Here is a 17,077-nt window from a genome sequence, read left to right on the forward strand (position 1 = left end):
AGTAGTTCTAAGTTCTAGGGGACTGATGACCTCAGATGTTAAGGCCCATAGTGCTCAGAGCCATTTGAACCTTGCGGTTTTATTTAATAAATAGGGCGCAAATAATCACTAGTAGGATTAATAATGATGGAGCTATAACAGGGTCAATGACCCGAAGGGTAAGAAGAGCGACGAAGGAGAGAATGTATAAAACTATAGTGTAGAGTTTGCATGAAGCAGAGCCTAGGACGTTAAAAAAAAAAAAAGACGAATCAGCAGAGGGGGAAAATAGATAGGGACATCTTTGACGACATCCAGTAGAAACAGCTGATTTGGTTTGGGGTCTGATGACCTCAGATGTTAGGTTCCATAATGCTTAGAGCTATTCTTTTTTATAGACGGCTTCATTTAGGAGAAAAGTAGAGTAGTATAAAAAATAAATACGTAATACACGGTTACAGAATCAGTGTTCCAGTTTAAAGAAATGTTTACTGTTACAAAAATACCTACTGTGGAAATAATCCTACGGCGATGACAATACGTTTGAGATTAGACTTGGACCGATGAAAGTGTCAATGTTTCGTGAATCTTCTGATTTTGCGAGAAAATTTTAGTTGTGACTTCGTAAAGTACAGCCTCTGAGAAAGGTAGCTATGCTGTGGTGCATTATATCACAAAGATGCTAATAACGCTACAACTGAAATTTTCTGACAATGGAGTTCTGTGTAGAATTATAGTGACGTGAACTGCATTTTTAGTTTGCTACTGAAACACAAATTTTTGACGTAGACGAGCACCGTGGCAGGCTCTGACTGCTTGTAGCTACGTCCTGTATTGCCTCCCTGCTTTGACCGCTGCCTCTTTGAATCCGAGTTGCTGGCGCCGTTACTGTTTGCTACGCGAGGTCTGCAATGTGTCGCACTGAAAGTGAACGCAGCCCGGCTGAGGAACCGTTGCTGGCACCCGTACTGTGCGCGACGGTTCTCTTATCGTCCGGCATTCGCAGCAAGCGCGGAAAGCTGCGGGTTTCTTGTCCAGCACATCCATTCGCGTTCTACTTTACTTACTAATCTCCTGTTTATTTCTCTGCGCATCGAAGGGAAAGAGTCATTGACGAGGTAAAAAAATACACTTAATCGGTTAGTGAAACGTTTGTCAGAGTTGCAAAGCGTAGTGAACCAGAATAAAAACAATTCTTCCCACCGTTAACTTCATTTAGTATAGGCAAGTCGGAAATGAGTAAGCTGACTCAGCTTATACTACTTGGACAACGTCTCATGGACGGGGTAGGTGTATGTTTCTGGAAGACAGGAACATGTATACATGCATCCCACGGCACGATTCTGCTCTCTCTCTCTCTCTCTCTCTCTCTCTCTCTCTCTCTCTGTGTGTGTGTGTGTGTGTGTGTACGTGCGCGCGAGAGCGGGCGCCGGGTGCGCGCGCGTGTGTGTGTGTACGCGTGTGCAGTCTTTGAATGTTCATACGTACTTGTTCTCGGATGCAAAGAAATCATTAATAGTTCCTCTCCTACTTCGTTAACGCTATAAAGCATTTTTCTCTGCTACGTTAGCCTCTTTAGTGTAGGTTCTGGTATGCTAACGAATTATTTATTCTATAGCTGTACTTGCAAAGTTCCTCGGAGCTGTATAGACGGCAAGCGTCTTCATTTACAATGAAAAGCCAAACAAACTGGTACATCTGCCTAATATCGTGTATGGCCCTGCGAACACGTAGAAGTGCCGCAGCACGACGTGACATGGACTCTGCTTATGTCTGAAGTAGTGCTGGAGGGAACTGACACCGTGAATTCTGCAAGGCTCCCCATAAATCCGTAAGAGTATGAGAAGGTGGACATCTCTTCTGAACAGCACGTTGCAAGGCATCCCAGATCTCGTAATGTTCATGTCTGGGGAGTTCGGCGGCCAGCGGAAGAGTGTTCCTGGATCCACTCTATAGCAATTCTGGACGTGTGGGTGTCACGTTGTCCTGCTGGAATTTCCCAAGTCCGTCAGAATGCACAATGGACATGAATGGATGCAGATGATCAGACAGGATCCTTACGTACGTTTGACCTGTCAGAGTCGTATGTAGACGTATCAGGAATCCCATATCACTCCAACTGCACACGCCCCACACTATTACAGAGCCTCCACCAGCTTGAACAGTCCTCTGCTGACATGCAGACTCCATGGATTCATGAGGTAGTCTCCATATCCGTACACGTCCATCCACCCCATATCGTTTGAAACGAGACTCGTCCGACCAGGCAACATGTTTCCAGTCATCAACAGCCCAATGTCAGTGTTGACGGATCCAGGCAAGGCTTAAAGCTTTGTGTCGTGCAGTCATCAAGGATGCACGAGTGGGCCTTCGGCTTTATAAGCCCACATCGATGATGTTTCGTTGAATGGTTCACAAGCTAATACTTGTTGATGGGCCAGCACTGAAATCTGTAGCAATTTGCGGAAGGGTTGCACTTCTGTCACGTTGAACAATTCTCTTCAGTCACCGTTGGTCCCGTTCTTGCAGGATCTTTTTCCGGCCCCAGCGATGTCGGAGATTTGATTTTTATTTCGGATTACTGATAGTCACGGTACATTCGTGTAATGGTCGTACGGGAATATCCCTACTTCATCGTTACCTCGGAGATTCTGTGTCCCATTGCTCGTGCGCTGACTGTAACGCCACATTCAAACTCAGTTACATCTTGATAACCTGCGACCATACCAGCAGCAAGTGATCTAACAACTGCACCAGACATTTGTTGTCTTATATAGGCGTTGCCGACTGCAGCGCCATATTCTGCCTGTTTACTTGTCTCTGTATTTGAATACGCATGCCTATACCAGTTTCTTTGGCACTTCAGTGTAATGTGATGTACCTTATAGATGTCCTTTGTTCGACCAAAGCCGGCCGGAGTTGCCGTGCGGTTCTAGGCGCTACTGTCTGGAACCGAGCGACCGATACGGTCGCAGGTTCGAATCCTGCCTCGGGCATGGATGTGTGTGACGTCCTTAGGTTAGTTAGGTTTAATTAGTTCTAAGTTCTAGGCGATTGATGACCTCAGAAGTTAAGCTGCATAGTGTTCAGAGCCATTTGAACCATTTGTTCGACCAAATAACACTAAAATGTTTCAAATGGCTCTGAGCACTATGGGACTAAACATCTGAGGTCATCAGTCCCCTAGAACGTAGAACTACTTAAATCTAACTAACCTACAGACGTCACACACATCCATGCCCGACCGTAGCAGTCGCGCGGCTCCGGACTGAAGTGCCTAGAACCGCTCGGCCACCTCGGCCGGCCAAATAACATTAGAAAGGCTTTATACGCACGGCACGACACGATGAGTGTGCAGCAAGACCATAGCATTCTGTTTGGCATAGCTGGAAACAACCTGCTTTCACAACGATATGCAGATGTGACGCTGCCTCCACTCAAAAATTACGTAAACGGATAACTCAATTTGGCGTAAACTGACCAATAAGCGTCGACGAGATCCTTTTGCAAAAAGGCAATCTTCTACCACCACTGTGACGCCTTGTCAATATGTATGTCCAATATAATGTTTCTCCCCGATAGGTTTGTAAACATAGTTGCCCTCACTTTACTCATCAGACTGACATATGACAGACCTGCCTCATGTAATGGGTGGAGCGTTTCGTGTTCTAATGAAACAGAACACACCAAGGGCTATCTGTAGATGCCCGCACTGTGGAACTCTAGTGATCGCCGCAGCTTAATACCTATATCGTGGGACAGAGCTGTTTCCCATGTAGAGCGGCTGGAGCCCTATTTGGTCTACTTGGCAGAGTCACGCGAAGTACATTTCAAGCGAAATTTTTTAATAACCCATTAGCACATGTAGAAGACTCAGTATTAATACAGCCTTTGTTTGCACCGACCGAAATGCGTGAATTTTAACATTCACGGAAAGTTTATAAGTTTGGTTGTTAGTATATATGACACTGAAACTACTGACCCCTGTAACTACGAATAGTATGGCTTACAACCTTTTGTTTGGTGAACAGAGTTTTTTAGCTTTAGAGTACAGAAGCACATTATACGGCGCAGCTGTCATTTACTTTTGTATTTTTTAACAGATCTGAAGATGGGCAACAGGGCCTGATACATCTTTCTTCATCCTGCATCTTAAGTTAATCGCTAGGTGTGACAAAGTTAGTGACAGAGGGTGGCTGGATGCCTTTCCTGTCGCCCACCTACTCTCACGGGCTGCATTTAAATACAGATAGCTACCCAGGTCTTTCCGTGAATTGTGGAGTCGACCCCATGATACGTCGCCGCCGTCATAAGGATGAGAGAGGGCACTACGCTAGGCAGCTGTCTACAGCTAATTTGGTCAAGTTTAAGTCTGATATCTACGAACATCGATATCTGCATACCACAAACGAACGTAAAAATATAGGACTACATCGCCTAGCAGAACCATTTCCCCCCTTCCATTATCGGATGGTCCCTTTGCACCAGCCAATTTTTCTCCACTTTTACTGCAGATGTCATTAGCGAAGCAGTAGTTTCAGGGAAGTAATATGTTTCTTGACTCTTCTTAAAACACTGGTTCTCAGAATTCTAAGACTCCCGGCTCCACGCGATTAAGAACGCCTGTAGTTTGTCCGCCGTCTCTCTGACTCTTTCTCGCTGACTCTACAAACCCGTGAGGTTAAAGTGTTTGAATCGTCTGTCTCTTCCGTTAACAGATCTTGGGAACTGTCAATCATAAACTCCAATGACGCAAGACAGGCATATTACACTGCTTTGGTCTGTATTGCTATATACCCAGTAGAATGACGTACCGAGCTCTGTTTATCAGGCTACCTAGAATCTAATCACTTATCTACTCCGATATTTAGTAAGCATGTAATTTGTTTCCCATTCAACAATCGGTAACTGCTAAATTCATTTTCATTTCTCCAGACTTGTGTCGCCTCCACAGCCTTCATACGACATTCAAAACACGTTATAAAATTTGATCGTTCTTAAGGACTAGGAAGAGCAAACGAGGGCACACGATTTATCGGTAATACTCTCTGCAGCGTTCTATCTGCGCTGTTCTGAAAACAACAGTGTGCAGAGATGTCAAAAAATAGTTACTGAGATATTCAACTTGTTGCCTACGTCCGAAGGCTGGTAGTGTTAATTACATAACACGTCAAAAACAAAATGAATATTAACAAAATATTTGATCAGGCGAACATCCGCAACTGAGGAAAATATTAATAGAATAAAAAATCCACTTCAGTTGCCAGCAGTTTCTTATTTATTGCACGCCTGTTCTGAAGCCTTCATCTTCAGGTGTCACTTCCATGTCGTGCTGGTCCTACGCTTCTACCCGTTTGTTTGACATGTACGAACCCCTGTGCCTGACTGGCCCGTCCGTCACAAAGTTTTATTTCCATAACTATTTGGCGACAGCTGAAGATGAAGCTTAGGCTTTTAAACCAGTCGTACAATAAATAAGCAATTACTGGCAATTAAAGCGGCTTTTTATTTTGTTAATTTGTAATTAAGTTCGTCAAAGAGACCATAAAACGAATGTTGTAGCGAGAAAGAAATGATAGTTCTGTGTTTGGCTTTGATCCTAGAGGATTTTGTAAAGTCGTGTTTCTAGCTGTTAGCTTGTTGTTCTGCTCGCTAATTAAAGCAGTAGTGAGGTTTCTGCAGAGTTCTTTCACGTCGTTCCGTGGTTAGAAGACAAGGAAGAATATGAACTCCACGGCCGAGCTGTGTCTGTTGCGTTTCCGGGGCGTCGGCGTCTCCATGAAGACGACGGTCGGCCGACACCTTTCGAGAGGTTCTGCGAGCGGTGGGTGTGTCAGCTGGAGGCCAGCAGGAAGCTGGAGCGAGGTCTCGGCGGCGAACCGTGTCGCTCAGCACTTGTCGTTGCCGTCAGAATTTGTTCCATCTCTGGGACCGTCTCACGATACACTTGGAAGTAGCCTCTATTTAATCGACTTTGTCTGTGATTATCGGTTTACATTCACTTGTCAGTGGCATTTCGCGTGCTCTTCGGCTTGGACTGCTGTAGAAGACAGTCTTCACTTTGGAAACCACTCTTATTTCGTTTGTTCTCAACACACAACGCAACTGTTTAGATACTTATCTACCTCGCAGGTGGCGTGTCCGTTTCACTCTGAAGTGATGAGGAGGTTGCAGCGTGATAAGTGTACCAGACAAAAAGTAAGCCACAAGGGACGTCACTCTGATTCCCTGTGAGACTGTCTATAGCGTTGATGAGGGACTCAATTCGGCGAGGATGGGAGTCCACAAGTTTTCTCACGTTTGCTACATCCAGCTGAAATCACTCGCTGATGACCGAGCGAGGAGGCGCAGTGGTTAGCACACTGGACTCGCTTTCGGGAGGACGGCGGTTCAATCCCGTCTCCAGCCATCCTGATTTAGGTTTTCCGTGATTTCCCTAAATCGTTTCAGGCAAATGCCGGGATGGTTCCTTTGAAAGGGCGCGGTCGATTTCCTTCCCAATCCTTCGCTAACCCGAGCTTGCGCTCCGTCTCTAATGACCTCGTTGTCGACGGGACGTTAAACACTAACCACCACCACCACCACTCACTGATGACAAGAGCCTGCAGAGATACCAAATTTCGGGGACGTTGACTGCTCTGTTTCACCCACTGTTTCAAAGAATCCCCGATCGGGTGATTTAGCGGCAGATCAGACGACGTGTGACAGCGTAAACAAATGTTCATCAAGGCAGGAAGATGTATGTTCAGCCCTGCGAGCACGGCTGTTGTCGTTCTGAAAGACGAGAGTGTCAACAGCTTACTCATCATGAAGATGCAGAAGAAAGAGGGCTTTGCCACTGAAAATGTTAAAATAAACGTCATGGTTTATGTTGTCTGCATCCTGAACGCAGAACAAAGGGTGCTCTGTCATCGAGAATGTTAAAATGAACATCATGGTTCATCTTCACGGTAACCCGAGCGAGAGAACCGATTTCATGACACGAAAAAAAAAAAAAAAATCACAAAAACATCACAGAAACCAACTCCGGTCTAAACTGCACATTTGGAGTGTAATCACTGGAAAAACATCAAAATAAGTTCATCTGTATATCTAAGTATTTCAATCACCCTTTTTAAGTCTCTGGCGCTACCCTTCGTGGAGTCCTTATGAAACATATTCTTGACTCCTTCTTCAGCCATGAATAAACCTTGTTTTGTATCCAACTGTTCGATTCCCACAAGCAAAGTGTGAAAGATGGCTGAAAAGAAAGAATGCTATGTCGAAAAGAATCAAGAGGAGAACTATATTAACTGCCGGTATTCGAAGTACAAATGTCAGCACAGCATCAAACATTGTGTAAAGAAAATGAAGTTTAATATGAGACATACAGGGAAAATCAACTGGCTACTGGCTACTATTTCTTCTACAATGCTGATCCACTGCCGGAAATAAACAAAAAACTTCTTTCTATCATTGAATTGGGACCACTTAATTGCTTATGCTCAGTGTAGCGTCAGGTTAATTCAGCGTATCGGAATACACATTGGTATGTAAGGAATGATCTGGAAGCAGACACTTAACAAACACTGTAGCGGTTTGGTGTCAGTCACCGAGCATAAAAACAAAGAGGCAGGATGGTCTGACATCGCTCAGACTAAAAAGTACTTGGACTACGTTTTGCGCTTTATAAAGAATAACGTAAAACAAAAGTCATGCATTAATCCGTACGAAATAATCACGAAGTTGTAGTTTCATCCCTGTAATTTGGCTTCCAGACCTTTCAACGAAGTCTCACCACACACTGGTACCAGCTTCATGCGCATTGGCAGCGCCGGAGGCTTCGCGCTGCGAATTGCGAGTAGGAAGCTGCGCGCGACCTCCTTCAGGAGAGTGGCGGAGATTTCCGAGGCTGCGACCGTTTCGTCACGAAGGCAGCTTGTAGGCGCCCCCGATCGGGCGCCGGAGTCCGCGCGGCTTGGCTAAAGCTAAGTGCATGTGACAGACTGTGTTTCTGTGCTCCAGAACGTCTGCCGCTCGACAAAAACTGTCCAACGTAAAGAAACGTAGGAAGATATTCTGCTTATTGCGACAAGAAACACAAAGAGCGTCCGAGTGGTCAACGTGAAACATTTGTTTCTGGGACTGAAAACAATGAGTACTGCACCGGTTGGCACGATTCTGCGAATCGACTGGGGTTTTGCTATCGATTAGTGTCAACCGTCTTTTTCCCCAAGGACGGAGTCACAAGGCGGGGTAGCAATTGGAAATGGAGCCGCCGAGTGACAACAGCAGAAAGCTTCAGCTGCTGAGAATTTTTCCGGGTTGTATGGCCGTGGTCCATGCAACTCTTCAATCTCTGACGTTTCGTCCAAGGCTACGTTGGACATCTTCGGAGGTGCTCCTGGTTTCGCTGAGTCTTGCCGACTGACAAGTAGGACGTCGAAGAGCGGCCTAAATACTGTGGAAAGTAGGCGTTGTCTGAATTTCTTCTGCACTTAACGTTTTTTTAAGCGTCGTAAGAAGACCACATACTAACCACGAAAACACCTCTATACTGTAACACCATCTCCTTCGTCTTCACTGTTGGCACTACACATTACGGCAGATAACGTTCTCAACTATTCGCCAAACCCAAACCCTTCCATCGGATTGCCACAGGATATAGCTTGAGTCATCACTCCAAGTCATTCGTTTCATGTCATACACTGTACAATCGCGTCCGCCTGTAGACCACCTCAAGCGATTATCACTGACTAGAGAAATGGGTGGCTTATGAGGAGCGTCCTGACCATTGTACCCCCTTTTTTTCACTTTGCGCTATGTTCGACGTTCCGTCAGAAGGGGTACGCGAGGTCTGCCTGCTCTTAGTTTAGGTATGCTTGTTCCTTCACGCCTCCGCTTAACAATCACGTTACCAACAGTCAACGCGGGCCGCTGTAAAAGGATTGAAAAGGCCGTGATGAACTTTTTTACTCAGGTGAAATCCCTCAAATAGGCCATATTCGAAGTCACTGAGCTCTTCTCATTGGCCCATTTTCCTGTTACTGCTTCTCAACTGGCAACATAATACTTCCAGCCTCGTTTATAGTCGGCGTTCGCCTCTCGTGACATCTAGTGACCAATCCCACATTCTATATATATATAAAACGGCTAAGCACCATGTGGCTGTTAGTAGAGGAAGCCGTTGCTTGGAGAGAAATCGCAACGATACAACATTGCAGTAAAATGCAGGAATATCTACAAGGGATCTGGTACAGGACTGATAGTTGACTCACAGCGTAGACAAATCTAATATGCTGCACATAAATAGGATTAAAAACTCGTTACCGTATGATTACGAGACTGACAAATGATCGCCAGACACAGTCTATTAAATATATGAGACTGTGTCAACAGAGATATTTAAAGTGCCCCGTGCACCTAATACTAATTACAAGAAAGGCAGATCACAGATTCACTGCAAGATTATTCGGAAAGTATAGCCCCCAAGAAGGACGTAGTTTACGAAAACCTCGTTTGACTTATACTTGAATATTCCTCGTTAGTATGCGTCCAATAGTAGAAAGGATTTGTAGAGGAAATAAATATCCAGAGAAGAGCAGTAAGCATCTTCACAAGTTCGTTCAGCAAGCGCGAAAACGTCACGAAAATGTTCATTCAACTGTTCTTCCCACGGAACAGTAGAGTCTGAAACAGGAGGGGCAGGGGCGGAGGACTATCTATAGTATACAAAGCATCCTGCTTCACGCCCCACACAGTGATTGACGGAGTATAGACGTAGTTTTAGATGACGTAAGAGGTGCAACTTTTAGTGGCAATGGAAGCGAGAACTGCGAGTACTTGAAAACTAATCTCAAAATTCTGTACGCTGTCGCCGGCCGGGGTGGCCGAGCGGTTCTGGGCGCTACAGTCTGGAACCGCGCGACCGCTACGGTCGCAGGTTCGAATCCTGCCTCGGACATGGACATGTGTGATGTCCTTACGTTAGATAGGTTTAAGTAGTTCTAAGTTCTAGGGGACTGATGACCTTAGAAGTTAAGTCCCATAGTGCTCAGAGCCATTTGAACCATTCGTACGCAGTCTTTTGAGGAGACTTCGACGTCTTTCTTTGTCTGTCAGCTTATATTCTATTCTTATTTCCTCTCAAATTCTCATAAATCAAAAAAACCCATCACCTCTGTTCTGCTCTCCTCTGTGTATCTCTGATACCTTCTGCTGGCTCAGTGGTTCCACAAAGTCACCACTCCACCACGCACGTTAATACCTGAGTTACCTAACCGATTCATAACGGTATTCCTAAATAGGACATAGAAGCATATTACAAAAAGATTTTTTGAAGAAGATCTTCATTTTCATAGTATCCTACCAATTAATCGATGCCTGACGCAGACATTGGCTCTTTGTTAACATACTGACAACGGATTGTGAATCTAAAATATCTCCAGTTAAATCTGATCAACCGTAAACAGCTGACAAATGCTTTCTATGCAATGGGCTTTAAGAGTAAGCATGAAGTCACTTACAGAGTACTGTACAGTGAACAGATGGGCAGCCGATAGCTAACAGCATGCACACTATGCCCAATGAAGAACAATAAAGCCGCTGGATTAGATGATTTGAGGACGGAACAAATAAAAATGTTTGGACCAGCAACCAAGAAGTTGATCCTAGATTGCGTCTCTAGATTGCAAATACCGAAGATCTGAAGGAAAACCAAAGTTGTGGCCCTACTGAAACCTGGGAACCAGCCAACAGATGCAAAAGATTCCGATCTATATCACTCCTATGCCATCTTCGGGTTTCCGCAAAGCGAGGTCGTGTTGTGGACAGATCGCAAATTCCTAAAGGACCAAACTGCTAGGGCCATCGGTCGCTGGACTTACACACTACTTAAGCTTACTTATGCTAAGAACAACACACACACCCATGCCCGAGGGAGGACTCGAACCTCCAGCAGGAGGGGGACAGATCTTGAACCTGACACAACACATAGAAGTTGGATATGAACGTGGGCAGATCACCGGCGTAGTTTTTGTTGATCTTACTGCTGCATATGACACCATCAATCACAGGAAACTGTTAATGAAGATCTATGACACCATGTAAGACTTCAACCTAACACAGTTTGTGAGATGTCTGCTACAAAACAGATGTTTCTTTGTTGCTCTACAAAACAAGAGGAGCCGATGGAGGACACAGAGAAATTGTATCCCCCCAACGAAGTGTGCTAGCCCCACTGTTGTATAATATTTACACTAACGACCTGCCAGTTCGCCCTGTCACAAGATCGTTCATTTACGCAGATGACACAGCACTTGCTCTGCAAGGTAGACTTTTGAGGAGGTAGAAGGAAAACTCACAACATGTCTTGAGACGCTACCTGACTATTACGATACCAACTACCTGAAGCCAAACCCTTCACAAACTCAAGTCTGTGCATTACAGTTACGGAACAGAGAACTGAGAATAATCTGAAGATGTCAACAGCTAACCCACTGTGACACCCCAAAATACCTTGGAGTAAGGTTGGACCGTTCCCTCACCTTCAAAGACCACTGCAAATATACAAAGATGAAAGTCTGTGCTAGGAATAACACTATTAGGAAACTGACAGCAATCTGGACCACCTCCTCTGAAGGTCTCGCTGTATGGTGGTACAACATGCAATGTGTGTTTTCATGAGCAATAAAAAGGGCGGAAATGATGTTTATGTTTAACTCTATTCCAATTTTCTGTTCAGGTTCCGGAACTCTCGGAATCGAGGTAAGGCAAAACTTTTTTTTATGTATGTTGATGGCATCGGTCTGAGCTGTTTTGTGCTGGCATTGAACGAGAGAGTGACTTGTAGAATGATGGCTCTTCTATCAGATGTTGTAGGCAGGGTTAATCTTGATGAGAACAAAGTCTTTCGCGACGGCACTGTTGTATAAAACGTCTTCGAACTTCTTGCCGCGTCAGTTCAGGGTAAACCGTCGAGTTGCTCTGACGAAGACGATGGTGGAAATCGTCGATTGAACGGGGTTTTACCCTGAACTGACGCGGCAAGAAGCCCGAGAATATTTTATACAGGCTTAACTTTGCTGATCAAGACAGAGAATTTGGTCATGGCAGTGGTGGTGGTAAGTTCCTATGGTACCAAACTGTTGAGGTCATCGGTCCCTAGGCTTACACACTACTTAATCTAATTCAAACTAACTTAAGCTAAGGACAACACACACACACTCCTGCCCGAGGGAGTACTCGAACCGCCGACGTGGGAAGCCGCGTGAACCGTGGTAAGACGACTCAAACCACAGCTACCGCGTGCAGCTTGGTCACAGCAATACCGTCTATATTGAGGTAGCCATGTAAGATATCTGCACTGTTACAGAGGTAGAATATTCTGTGTGCCACGAGCAACACCGAATTATTCTATTCACCAAGGTTTCAAAAGCTCTATATCTTCAACTTGGACTATATTCCCTTTTTCGTAAATAAAATCAGCCGAACCAGGAATCATTATGTTGTCACTTCCAGTAGCGCTGAAGATGGAAGTGGGAATGCTGTGCACTATTTGTTGGATTTGTGTTTGATTAATTTCTTCATTAGCAAGTAAAAGTTTGCAGCCGAGAGAAGTTAAATGAAATTTCTGGATTATCACAATTCTTCTGACATCTGACCTACGAGACTTCATAGTTCTCTGACGTTCATGAACTGAAATCTAGTGTTTTCTCGATGACAACACGAGTCTGAAACTAGCCTGCAACCGGCATGAATGACACGGGAGACCATGCAAGTTTCATCTTCCTCTAAAAGGTAATCTGATGACGTGCTTCCAGTGTATTTAGATAAAATTTAAATTTTTGAAGCGTTTCTTGTTGTCTTGGGACAACGTTCTTAATTATTTACGAAACCTTGCTGCTCGTCTATGACACAAATGAAGCTGTCATTTGCGCGACTGCTACAGTCGCAGGTTAGAATCCTGCCTCGGGAATGGCTGTGTGTGATGTTCTTAGGTTAATTAGGTTTAAGTAGTTCTAAGTTCTAGGGGACTGACGACCTCAGATGTTAAGTCCCATAGTGCTTAGAGCCATTTGAACCATTTTGAAGCTGTCATTTGGTGTTTGTCCATTACATGAAGCTATTTTATAGAAAACTAGCGACCCACCACTTCTTTGCACAGCTGGCACAATATTTATAGCAAGACTACTTGCGTGGCATAGTGGTAATTTTGTTGACGAGGCCATTGCGTAGAGATATGATTAGAATTCGACTAAAATTCAGAGAATAATGTTAGATACCTGATTATCATCGTTTTAATATAACTTAAACGATTTAGCAGCGCAGCGTAGGAAAGTTTTCTTGAGTAACCAATGTTATCTGTTCCATAATCAATTAGCGTTTGGCGTGACATCCCTTGACAACGACGGGAGTTGCAAGCTACCCCGCTGCCCGGCCCAGCGACTGCAACACCATTTTGGCATGAACTACGTTAATTTTGCAGCAGCCTGGTAGCAGTATCAGTATGGCTGTCCGACAGACCACAACTGAGTCCGGCGAAACCCTTCTCCAGTTACTGGCTGCGCGACTCCAGTGGCAGCGCAGTGCGAGCTACATTTTCTACGTGACCATTTTCGCGTTTCCCTACATAACATGACACTGGCAGGCAATATCACTGGGATAAGCTCTCCCCCAAGAAACATTGGTATGAAGTATAGTCTAATATGAAACTATGGTACGAAGCACCCTCTGCTACCCACCATTGAATACGAATCATCCCTTGCAACTACAAAGCACCGTCTGCCACACAACAATGATACGAGGTAGGAGCGGCAGCAGCGCCAGGCCGTACGAGTCACAGTGATTCCAAGGAGCTCTGCCATTTATCACTAGATAAATGGCAGATCATTTTCACAGCGACAGGTAACTTTAATTCACTGTAGTTCAGCAATTTTGTAGAAACATTTATAAACTGCACATCCAAACCTTCCTCTTAAATCAATCTATTTATTACTGAAAACCGTACACAAAATCGCTACAGTTGCTCCTGACTTTACCCTGGACACACACACAGAAACGTGGCAGGCGACTTAAGTTTATATATGTATGCGAGATAGAAGTTAGATACATAGATAGATTGAAGATAGAAATCACAATTTCATAGACGATGAATGATTTTGAAAAGCCACTTCTTGGACAGTTAAGTAATGAAATTGAAGTACAAAAAATTTCCATAGTACTAGGTAACTAAGTCGATAGTTTTAAGTAATGCAGAAGCATAAAGGTGAAACTTTCATCTAAATAGAAAACAAAATTGTATTTTTACTGGACCATCCGTCACACCAGTCAGCAGCCTTGCCACAGTGGTAAAATTGTTTCTCGTCAGATCACCGAAGTTAAGTGCTGTCGGGCTTGGCTAGTGCTTGGATGGATGACCGTCCTGGTCTACCGAGGGCTGTTTTCAAGCGGGGTGCACTCAGTCCTAATGAGGCCACTTGAGGAGCTACTTGACTGAGAAGTAGCGGCTCCGGTCACGAAAACTGACGACGGCCGGGAGAGCTGTCCGCTGACCACATGCGTCGCCATACCCGCAACCTGTGACGCTTATAGGGTGAGGATGACGTGGCGGTCGGTCAGTAACGCGGCACCTATTCGGACGGAGTTATTTTTATCAGTCAAACTACGGCACCAGCCGCAAAAATTATCTTACTTCACATTATTATTACCCGAAAAAGTAATGTGAGCCATGAATAATTGTTCTCTCGAGAATTTCGTAGTTTCCGAGATATGACTGTACTGGAGCCTACTCTGGTCCATTAAACCGGGAAAGATTATGCTGTAGTTTTTGTTTTCCGTAGGAGTGTGGTTCATACTTTAGTCCACCCAAGCTGATTTAGGGGTTATGTGGATTCATGTCTTATTACAATCGAAAGCTGTACACATTCTTGACACATGGACACATCGTATCACTTTCCACGCCATTGTCCTCGCCGCCGCGCCGGCAAGACATTAAACTCTAACCGTAAGTCCTTCTCGTTCCTACATCTCTTTACACAGCTTGAAAATAGTGAAAGACCGCAAACATTATTTCAAAGCTAAACATGTCTTAAACTAATTATTCACTATTAAACACCAAATTTAAAGTGCATATCTACACTACTGGCCATTAAAATTGCTACACCACGAAGATGACCGGCTACAGACGCGAAATTTAACCGACAGGAAGAAGATGCTGTGATATGCAAATGATTAGCATTTCAGAGCATTCACACAAGGTTGGCGCCGGTGGCGACACCTGCAACGTGCTGACATGAGGAAAGTTTCCAACCGATTTATCATACAAAAACAGCAGATGACTTGCGTTGCTGGTGAAACGTTGTTGTAATGCCTCGTTTAAGGAGGAGAAATGCGTACCATCACGTTCCCGACTTTGATAAAGGTCGGATCGTAGCCTATCGCGATTGCGGTTTATCGTATCGTGACATTGCTGCTCGCGTTGGTCGAGATCCAATGACTGTTAGCAGAATATGGAATCGGTGGGTTCTGGAGGGTAATACGGCACGCCATGCTGGATCCCAACGGCCTCGTATCACTAGCAGTCGAGATGACAGGTATCTTTTCCGCATGGCTGTTACGGATCGTGCAGCCATGTCTCGATCCCTGAGTCAACAGATGGGGACGTTTGCAAGACAACAACCATCTGCACGAACAGTTCGACGACGTTTGCAGCAGCATGGACTATCAGCTCGGAGACCATGACTGCGATTACCCTTGACACTGCATCACAGACAAGAGCGCCTGCGATGGTGTACTCAACGACGAACTTGGGCGCACGAATGACAAAACGTCATTTTTTCGGGTGACTCCAGGTTTTGTTTACAGCATGATGATGGTCGCATCCGTGTTTGGCGACATCGCGGTGAACGCACATTGGAAGCGTGTATTCGTCATCGCCATACTGGCGTATCACCCACCGTGATGGTATAGGGTGCCACTGGTTACAGGTCTCTGTCACCTCTTGTTCGCATTGACGGCACTTTGAACAGTGGACGTTACATTTCAGATGTGTTACGACCCATGGCTCTAACCTTCATTCGATCCCTGCGAAACTCTACATTTCAGCAGGATAATGCACGACCGCATGTTGCAGGTCCTTTGCGGGCCTTTCTGGATACAGAAAATGTTCGACTGCTGCCCTGGCCAGCACATTATGAAGATCTGTCACCAACTGAAAAAGTCTGGTCAATGGTGGCCAAGCAACTGGCTCGTCTCAAAACGCCAGTCACTACTTTTGATGAACTGTGGTATCGTGTTGAAGCTGCATGGGTAGCTGTACCTGTACACGCCATCCAAGCTCTGTTTGACTCAATGCCCAGGCGTATCAAGGCCACCGAGCGAGGTGGCGCAGTGGTTAGCACACTGAACTCGCATTCGGGAGGACGACGGTTCAATCCCGTCTCCAGCCATCCTGATTTAGGTTTTCCGTGATTTCCCTAAATCGTTTCAGGCAAATGCCGGGATGGTTCCTTTGAAAGAGCACGGCCGATTTCCTTCCCAATCCTTCCCTAACCCGAGCTTGCGCTCCGTCTCTAATGACCTCGTTGTCGACGGGACGTTAAACACTAACCACCACCACCACCTTATCACTGCCAGAGTTGGTTGTTCTGGGTACTGATTTTTCAGGATCTATGCACCCAAATTGCGTGAAAATGTAATCACATGTCAGTTCTAGTATAATATATTTGTCCAATGAATACCCGTTTATCATCTGCATTTCTTCTTGGTGTAGCAATTTTAATGGCCAGTAGTGTAATATGCAGTGTGTCCACCCTTCGCCTTTATAACGGCTTGAACCTTGCTGGGGGTCTCTTTCAATGAGAAAGGTAGCTATGTGGGACACCAGGGTCGGGAGCGAGGTCGACGTTCTAACTCATCCCACAGATTTTCTACTGACCCCAGATCGAGACCCCGGGCAGGACTTTCCACTTCAGGAATGTTACTGTCCATAAACCGTTGAGTTATAGGTACTACTATACGACAGGGTACTTTGACAAACTGATACAATCATCGTCTCCGAATTGTATGCAGTACACAAGGCTGTGTTCAATTTCTTCGACATTTAATGTTTTCTTGAGCG

Source organism: Schistocerca americana, chromosome 2 (assembly GCF_021461395.2).
Source record: "Schistocerca americana isolate TAMUIC-IGC-003095 chromosome 2, iqSchAmer2.1, whole genome shotgun sequence".
Taxonomy (NCBI): domain Eukaryota; kingdom Metazoa; phylum Arthropoda; class Insecta; order Orthoptera; family Acrididae; genus Schistocerca; species Schistocerca americana.